The sequence below is a fragment of the Hippopotamus amphibius genome, chromosome 3 (assembly GCF_030028045.1).
Source record: "Hippopotamus amphibius kiboko isolate mHipAmp2 chromosome 3, mHipAmp2.hap2, whole genome shotgun sequence".
Lineage (NCBI taxonomy): Eukaryota > Metazoa > Chordata > Mammalia > Artiodactyla > Hippopotamidae > Hippopotamus > Hippopotamus amphibius.
This window is the reverse complement of record NC_080188.1, coordinates 26,222,675-26,231,573: the sequence shown is the minus strand read 5'-3', so window position 1 is coordinate 26,231,573 and position 8,899 is coordinate 26,222,675. Positions and strand designations below refer to the sequence as shown.

The 8,899-nt window shown below is 36.7% G+C and overlaps 1 protein-coding gene across 10 annotated transcripts in view; it reads left to right on the top strand.

Annotated features, from left to right (window-relative positions):
• CNGA1 (cyclic nucleotide gated channel subunit alpha 1) overlaps positions 1-8,899 on the top strand; it is an 82,116-nt gene that overhangs the window by 30,308 nt on the left and 42,909 nt on the right. The window contains exon 2 of one of the 10 annotated variants that reach the window (XM_057726874.1): positions 667-723. The exons of 8 other annotated variants lie outside the window; for them this stretch is intronic. The gene's annotated coding sequence lies outside the window, so the exon portion shown is untranslated. Of the gene's footprint in view, positions 1-666; positions 724-4,123; positions 4,148-8,899 lie in introns of those variants that run through there. One more of the 10 variants, XM_057726873.1, reaches the window with a different exon arrangement.

Below are 8,899 nucleotides of genomic sequence, written 5' to 3'. Positions count from 1 at the left end.
TCGGAGTGTCTCCTGCGGTGGGATTCTGAGCGCCCTGCTTTGTGTGTTTGCGGCCCTGTTAGGGGAGCTGTGGCCACGGGGATTCTGCTCTGCTTACCACGCTAAAGTTTATTCTGGGGGCTTGGGAATGGACTTCGCCGTTTTGTGCTATGATCAGCTTCTCCCGCCGTCCCTCGGCTTCAAACTCCCGCCTTCCTTCCTCCCCTTTCCTAAGTCGTTGCTATAAACCCTAAAGGAAAGGCGATGTTCAAACTGAAACGACAAGTTCCTGCAAAATAATAATAGCTAACGTTTATGATATTCTTGCTTTACCGTGCATACGTAGGCACTTTAATGTGGGTGTAACTCATTGTACCCCACAGCATAGTTTATGAACCCCCAGTTTACAGATGAGAGATCGGGGGAAAGAGTGAGATTAAGTAATTTAACGGACTATTCAGTGGGAGGCTTAGTAGCAGGTTATTATGCAACACGATAGGGTGTAATTCCTGCTAAAACCCTGACCACAGGAATGGGGTGCCTTTGTGCTCTGGGGCTTCAGCACGGAAGGAAATACTGTTGTCTGCTTACCGTGCCTTTGCCCTAGATACTCATGAACAGTGCTATTAACTTTATTACCTAGGAGTTTCATAGCAGAGGCCTCAGTCTTGCTCTTCTTGTTTTTAGGCTGAGCGAAGAGTTCAGATCAGCGAACAGAATAATACCAGGCACACACTTTCACAGGTGATTGGCTCGGTGCAGAAGGAATAGCATGGGGACGGGAATAGGTGAAAGCTGGAAGGAAGGGAGATATATGCCAGATTTGGATAACAAACCTTAAAGCATAGATTTTTGTTTAAACGTTTTGTTTGGCCATCAGACTTGAAAATTTTACCTTTATCAAAGATTGGCGATGATGGTAGACAGTGATCCAAAGAACTATTTATTTCTTATGTATTTAGCTGACACATATATAGCATTATGTGGGCAACCATTATTCTAAGCAGTTTTAAATATTTGCTTTTTAAATTATCATCATAGATACTGTTGTTAATCCCCACTTTACAGTAACTTGCCTGTGGACACACGGCTAGTAAGTGGTGGAGCTGGGATGCTAATTAAGGCTGAGTCTGTGCTCTTCACCATTTGTTAATTGGATATTAAAAAAAAACTCTATCTAAAAATGTACCTTTGAGATGATTTTTTAATAAAAATCGAATTCTAGTTTCTGATTAAGATCTATCTTAGGAGGAACTTTGGTGCAATTCTTGTTTTTTAGTTCTGAAAATAAAGAGAAAAACACTCAAAAAGTATTTAAGCCTATTTAAGATCACTGTCCTCTCATTTTAAATGTTGCCTTGAAAAACTTTATAATGTATTTTCTGTCACTGCCTATTTCTAGATGACTTTGGATGTTCAAATTTTGATATGTTGTGTTTTTATCATTTAGTTAAAATATTTTAAAATTTTCCTTGTGATTTTTTTTCTTTGGTGCATGGCTTGTTTAGGAGTGTTACTTGATTTCCAAATATTTGTTGATTTTCCAGATATCCTTCTGTTATTGATTTATAATTTAATTCTGTTTTTCACACAGAATATATTCTGTATAATAATAGTCCTTTGAAATTTACTGTGATTTGGTTCATGGCCCAGGGTATGATCTATCTTGGTGAATGTTCCACGTGAAATTGAAGAAAATGTGTATTCTGCTGTTGTTGGGGAAAATGTTTTATAAATGTCAATTAGGTTAAACTGGTAGCTCAAAATCTAATTTATTAATGATTTTAAAATTTGTTCTATCTAAATTTCTTACTGAGAAATATTAAGATCACCTGTAATTGTGATTTTTGTCTATAAATTTAGTGCTGTTGGTTTTTGCTTAATGAATTTTTGAAGCTTTGCCATTAGGTGCATATATTGTGTCTTCTTAATGAATTTACATTTTTATCATTATTAAATGTCCCTGTTTATTTTTTAGTAATACTTTTTTATTCAGATTTACTTTTTCTGGTATTAATTTAGCTAAAACCAACTGTTTTATTAGAGTTTACATGTTATGCCTTTTTCTGACTCTTTACTTCTAACTTATCTTTGTATTTAACATTTATTTCTTGTAAATGACATATAGTTACATTTTACTTTTCTAACCAAGCTGACAATCTTTGCTTTTATTTAGCCTTTATTATCTGATTACATATTTTGTAATTATTGATATGGTTGAATTAAAGATTCAAAACGTTCCTTTAACATTTCTTATAGTATAGACTTGCCAGCAATAGGTTCTCTCCATTTTTGTTTGTCTGAAAAAAAAAGTCTTTATTTTGTCTTTATTTTTGAAAGCTCTTTTTCCTTAGTACAGAAGTATAAGTTGATAGTATTTCTTTTCTTTCAGCACTTTGAAGATATTGTTCCGTTGTGTTCTAGCTTACATTGTTTCTATTAGAAGGCTGTGACTATTCATTTCTTTTTTTCCCACTGTATATAATGTACCTATTTTCCCCTCTGGCTGTTAAAAATATATATATTTTTTACCACTTATGTTCAGTAATTGGGCTTTTATTTGATTTGGTGTGATTTTCTTTGTGTTTATTCTCTGCGGGTTCATTGAGATTCTTGAATGTGTAGGTTTATACTTTTCATCAAATTTGGAAAACTATTGGTAATTAGTTCTTCAAATGTTTGTTTTTACCACATTCCTTCTAGTAGGACACCAGTTATGTTGAGCTAATTAATATTGTCTCTGATGTTTTATCTCTTGCTTCAGTTTGGTCAGCTTTTATTGCTATGTCTTCAAGTTTACTGAGCCTAGGTTCTGTATTCTTTATTCCACTGAATAGATGTCTGATGAATTTTTCATTTCAGATAGTCTGATTTTAATTTCTAAAAGTTCTATTTGTTATTTTTCATGTCTTTCATATTTGTCTATTCATTACATGCTTTGTTTTAAATTCCTGAGCCTATTTATGATACATATTTTAAGGTCCTTGTTTGCTAATTCCATCATCTCTGTCATTTCTAGATCTGCAACTACTGAATGATTTTTCTCCTGATTACAGATCACATTTTTCTGCTTCTTTTCGTGTCTGGTAGTTTCTGACTGAGTGCCAAACAGTATGGAGTTACATTGTGAAGGTTTTGGGTTTTTGTTGCCTCCCTAAAAGAGAGAAAGGGAGATGAGTTACTTGGCGATTGGCTGGATCCTTTACAAGTCTGTTTTAAGATTTGTTATGGTAGATGAAAATATCCTTTACACTAGGTCTAGTTTAGTCCTACTACTGAAGTATGGGTTTCCTGTGTACTCTGTTAATGCCTGGGTGTTCAATGAGATCTCTCCACGCTGACAGGTAGAAACATTACTATATCCGTGGTCTGTGTGAACTCTGAGAATAATTTAACATTTAGTTCGCTGGCAGTTACTCATTGCCCAGCCTGTGGGGTTCCAGCCTAGGCATATGCACTATTCCACTGAAGCTGGAAAAGACCCCTCTGCCGACTTGTGGAGCGCTGTCTCTGCACAGCTTCCTCCTCTCTAGTACTCTGCTCTGCAAATTCTAGCCACTTTGGTCTCCAGGACCACGTTTCTGACTCCTCAACTGAGCAAGACCGCAAAGCTCTGCTTGGTTTCCTTCTTATGTCGCAGTTCAGAAATTGCCTCTAGGCAGGGTTCAACTCATTTCTTCACCCTCTCTGAAGTATCACACTCCTGTGCTGCCTGTTTTTTTTATTTCATTTTATTTTATTTTTAAATTTTTAAAAATTTGAATATTTATTTATGCATTGGGTTTTTGTTGCTGTGCATGGGCTTTCTCTAGTTGCGGTGAGTGGGGGCTTCTCTTTCTTGTGGTGCACGGGCTTCTCAGTGCAGTGGCTTCTCTTGTTGTGGAGCACGGGCTCTAGGCGCAGAGGCTTCAGAAGTTGTGGCTCATGGGCACTAGAGCGCAGGCTCAGTAGTTGTGGCCCATGGGCTTAATTGCTCTGTGGCATGTGGGATCTGCCCAGACCAGGAATCGAGTCCCCTGCATTGGCAGGCGGAATCTTAACCACTGTGCCACTAGGGAAGTCCCATGCTACCTGTTGCCCAATATTTTGAAGACAATTGTTTCATATATTTTGTTCAGTTTGGAGTCAATCTACTTTTTCATGAGCAAAAACTAAGTCCACTATTCAGGTGATTTGTGGGAGCCTAATGCAATGTTCTAACATGATATTTTAAATTCATGATTTATTTCTGAACCTAAGCATCATTTTATTAGTTGTATTGACAAAGAGTACAAAGTTGCCCCACATAGAAATTAATAAAATAATCTATGATTACTTAAGAAGTGTCATCTGACCTGGCACTATGGTCAATAGAATACAACCCCTCCCCTCTGTGATATTCCTTCCTGGCTCTGAATCCTTTGGAGCCCTTCTGTATTCAGTTATGTTGCTTGACTAGAAATGTGATACTCTAACAGTGAACTGTTAATTAATTAATAGTGAACTCCGGAAACTATCTCTCAGTAAATAATACCTTAATAGTTATCATCATTGAGGTCCTGATTTGTGCTAGACCTCCGGGAGAAGTTTTATGTAGATTATCCCTAATTACCATAAACTGATGAAAAGGATCCCTCCCATTATCCTGAAAAAAAACAAAGGCCCAAGACCTCAATACTGTTGCTAATTGGCAGAGCCAGGGTGCAAGTCTACATTAGCTTAACTCCAAAGTCTATTAAATTTTCAATCTTCCAAGCAGCTGTTAACGTCAGGTGCTAAAATTCCATTACTCAGCTTCTTCTAGACATATGAGAGAATTAATAAAAAGTCTATCAGTTTTTAAGGTCAAATTCAGACATAATAATTATTTTATTTATTTTAAATTGCATAATAATTTACAAAGAGTCTTGTAATTTCAGTTACAATAGCAAGATGGTAACTTGGTATGTGCAATTCTTAGGGGTAGGACTGTAACTCTGTAGGCTCTAAAATCCTATTTTATTTATTCATTCAGCAGGCCTGGTTTTGCAGATTGGATGTTTATGATCTGTAATTAGCATGTTTTCTCCCTGTAAACAAATCTACCTGAGAAGCTAAATTATAATTAAGGAGCGAGTTTGCTCACTGGCATAAATCTAGCCATATGTTGAGCACCTCATTTGTGGAAGACAGTTTAGTACATCATATATATATATATATATATATACACACACACATATATATATGATTACTACATCAAATATATATATGTGTGTGTGTTTTGAAGCTTTTATTTTTTATTGAAGTATAGTTGATTCACAATATTGTGCCAATTTCTGCTGTACAGCAAAGTATATACACTCTTTTTTTTAAATATTCTTTTCCATTATGGTTAATCACAGGATATTGAATATAGTTCCCTGTGCTGTACAGTAGGTCCTTGCTGTTTAGCTGTTTTGTATATAGTACTGTGTATCTGTTAATCCTAAATTCCTAATTTATCTCTCTCCTCTGTTTCCCCTCTAGCAACCATGAGTTTGTCTTCTGTCTCTGTTTTGTAAATAAATTCATTTGTATCAGTTTTTCAGATTCCACATGTAAGTGATAGCATATGATAAGAAATAGAGAAGTTTTATAACTTGCCCTAGGTAACACAGCTAGCAAGTGGAAGAGCTGGAATTTGAACCAAAGTGTGTCTAACATCCAAAGCTGATATTCCTGACTGTTAAGGTAGACTGCCTCTCATAGTGAGTGATCTTATGGACTCTCCCTACCCCAGTGTCTGGCATGTAACACTACCCTTTTTTTTTTTTTTCTTAACTGAAAAAGAACAATAGCATTTTCTCAATCTTGCACATTTTACATATTTTTGACTTTGAGTTTACTAAATAGAGTTAACAGGTACTTAATAAATGTATATTAAATTAACATACTGATACATATTGGCTATTCAGGGGAGGCAAATTGATGGAAATCATGGATCATCTCAGAAAAGAACACATTTTCATGTATACACCAATCATGCTACAGTAACTTAGGGTCCTGGATCCCCAGATTCTGCCAACGGAATTTGTTTGAGAACCTTTGCATTTAAAGGGCAGTAGAAGGCAGTTCCACTGTTTATCTCTTTATCAGTATTGCTACTCTTAGAACTATACAGCCTCCACTTCCTCTTGCTGGAATCCTGATTAATAAAGTAAGTACAGGTACAAGAAAATACATAAGTTTTTCATCCATCCGTTTCAATATTACTGAGGCACTGACATGCACTAATGCCTTATTTTCCAAACAGAACCCCCCATCTCCCCTCTGCCCCCATCATGTTCTTCTTGGTGTCCTTCCTAACTCATTAAATTGCAACCTCTTCTTTAGTTGCTTAGATCTAAAAAAACCTAAAGTCAACCTTGACTCGACTCTTTCACTCACAGCCCACATCCAATCAATTAACAGCTCTTATTGCCTCTATCTGAAAAATATATCCCCATCCCATCACCTCCACTTCTGCCATCCTGGTCCGAACCACTGCAATCTCTCACTGAATTGCTCTGACAGCCTCCTAACTGTTCTCTACGTGATCTGTCCTCTAAGACCTTAACTCCCACCCCTCCTGACCTTGCTTCCTCTAACTTAGCTACCTGACCTCCTTGATGTTCTTTAAATACTATAAGCACCTTCCTGTCTTAGGGCTTGGCACATGTTTTCTTGCCAGGCATGATCTTCCCCCCAGAACTGGGCATGACTAGCTCCACGCCTATGTTGAGGTCTCTGCTAGATGAGGTATTCCCTGAATATCCCATCTAAAACAATCCTACCCATCCCCACACCGTTTTCTGTCCCCCTGCCTTGCTTTATCATATTATTACTCACTGTCTGACTTCTCTGTTTACTGCTTTTTTATTGTCTTTCCTACCCCTTTAGAATGTATACTCCATGAGGGCAGGAACTTAGTTTCGTCTGCTATTGACTTCTCAGTGCTTAGAAAGGAGCCTGGCACTGAGTGTGTGTTGAATGAATGACTATGCAGGGCATTGAGCTAGACACTGGAGATACAGTAATAAACAGCACAGACATGGTCCCTACCCTTGTAGAGTTTACAGTTCTTATAGGGGAGACAGACATTAAACAATAACTTACATGAGATTTAGTTATTATGGTTATGAGTTCTAAGGAGACATCACTGACCACTCTGACTGCAGGTCTTGGTGTGCTGGAAGACAGACTAGCAAATATTTAATACTTTAGGGCCAAGAACAAGAATCCCTTGAATTACACAATTTTTGAAATGAAAATACAAAAGACATCAATGTCATGCAAATGAGCATCTATAGTTAGAGGCAGTTTAAATAGGATTATAAAGATTTAGAGGGAGCTGACAAAGCAAGGCTGGGAACCAGACTAAAAGTAGCCTACTAAACAGATAATCCAGTGTGGCTATGTTCTTTCCATCAGTCAAGGTTACTGCAGGTCCCAGGAAAAGAAATCCATTGATAGATAGACTGGGTCAAGCTAATCATACTTTGAAGGGGAAAACAAAACAAAACAAAATTAAACATACTCTTACCCTTTTAAACTTGGATATATCAGAAAAATATCCTAGTAGGTGTGTTGTATATATGAAAACAACACATCTACTTACCTTCAATTTCAACAAAGAGATTATTTTCCCCCGGAAGTTTGCTCACCCATCTCCATTCTTCCCCAAATCTTAGGGCTCCTTGTATGTGCTTCCTCAGCTCTTGATCACACTGTCGTAAGCATTTCTTCCTTTGCCTGTCTCCTTCCTGCGTGTAATCTTTAAGGAAAGGGCTTGCGTGTGCTCCCAGACCTTAGAACAGCGCCCAGCACAGCATGGTGCTTGGGAATTATATGTTGAATGAATTCTATGCCTTTCTGAAGGATTATTATTTCACATTGTTAAGTACTCTACACACAGAAAACAGACTTACATTTAAAAAAAACTGAAATGAATGATTTTGTTTGGTCACACTCAGCTAGAATTATATAATCAATTATATAATCAAATATACAATCAATTTAGAAACAAGGGATAAATAATGTCTCTGTATCTTTACCTGCTAGTTATTTAACAGCCACACATACCTGGCTATCAAAAGTCCAATTGCAACATGTTGAATAAGGTAAGGCCTAAGCAACATGCTGCAAAGCTCCAGTTTAGAGGAAAGCGAAAGGAAGAGAGAGCACATAATTAAGTGCCCTCTTATATACACCATCAGTGTGTCATATGCTGTAATCTTGCTCCATTTATCCTCACAAAAACCTATTGAGGGAGGTATTATATTCCCATTTTACAGATAAGGAAATTGAGCTCAAAAAAGGTTAAATCATTTTCCCAAGACTACACAACTAATAAGTGTCATCCCAAGGATCAAAAATATTCAGTTCATCCTTAATCATAGTTTCGGAATGGGGAAGGTACATGAAGGAAGTGTAAGAGCTAGTAAGGGAAGGTGCATTTGAGACAAAACAAATGAGTCATTCCAGAGAGGTGAAGAATTTCCTGGGTGTTTGTGTGTGAGTCATTGGGGGAAGAGCTATTTTATAATGGCCAGTTCTATGAAGCTTTATGATATGAACTAGGAGTTAAATTGGCAGAATGAAGAAAGATTATTAGAATTATTGCTCCAACTGTTTTATTCAATTCACTGAATCATTTAAGAGCACTTCAAATAACAAGCAATCTATGAGAAAATGAGTATTCCTTGGCTATATGTGGGAACAAGTCCCTAATCTTGTCATCTTGTTTTATCTTTAGGATATTTGTTTTAGTTAGATCTTTCGAGTATGAGGTAAGACTAGAAAAAGATTGCTCTAACCCTAGTATATTTCCAAACCAGAAAATGTATTTTCTTTTTTTCTTTTCTTCCTTCCTTCCTTCCTTCCTTCCTTCCTTCCTTTTTCTTTCTTTCTTTCTTTCTTTCTTTCTTTCTTTCTTTCTTTCTTT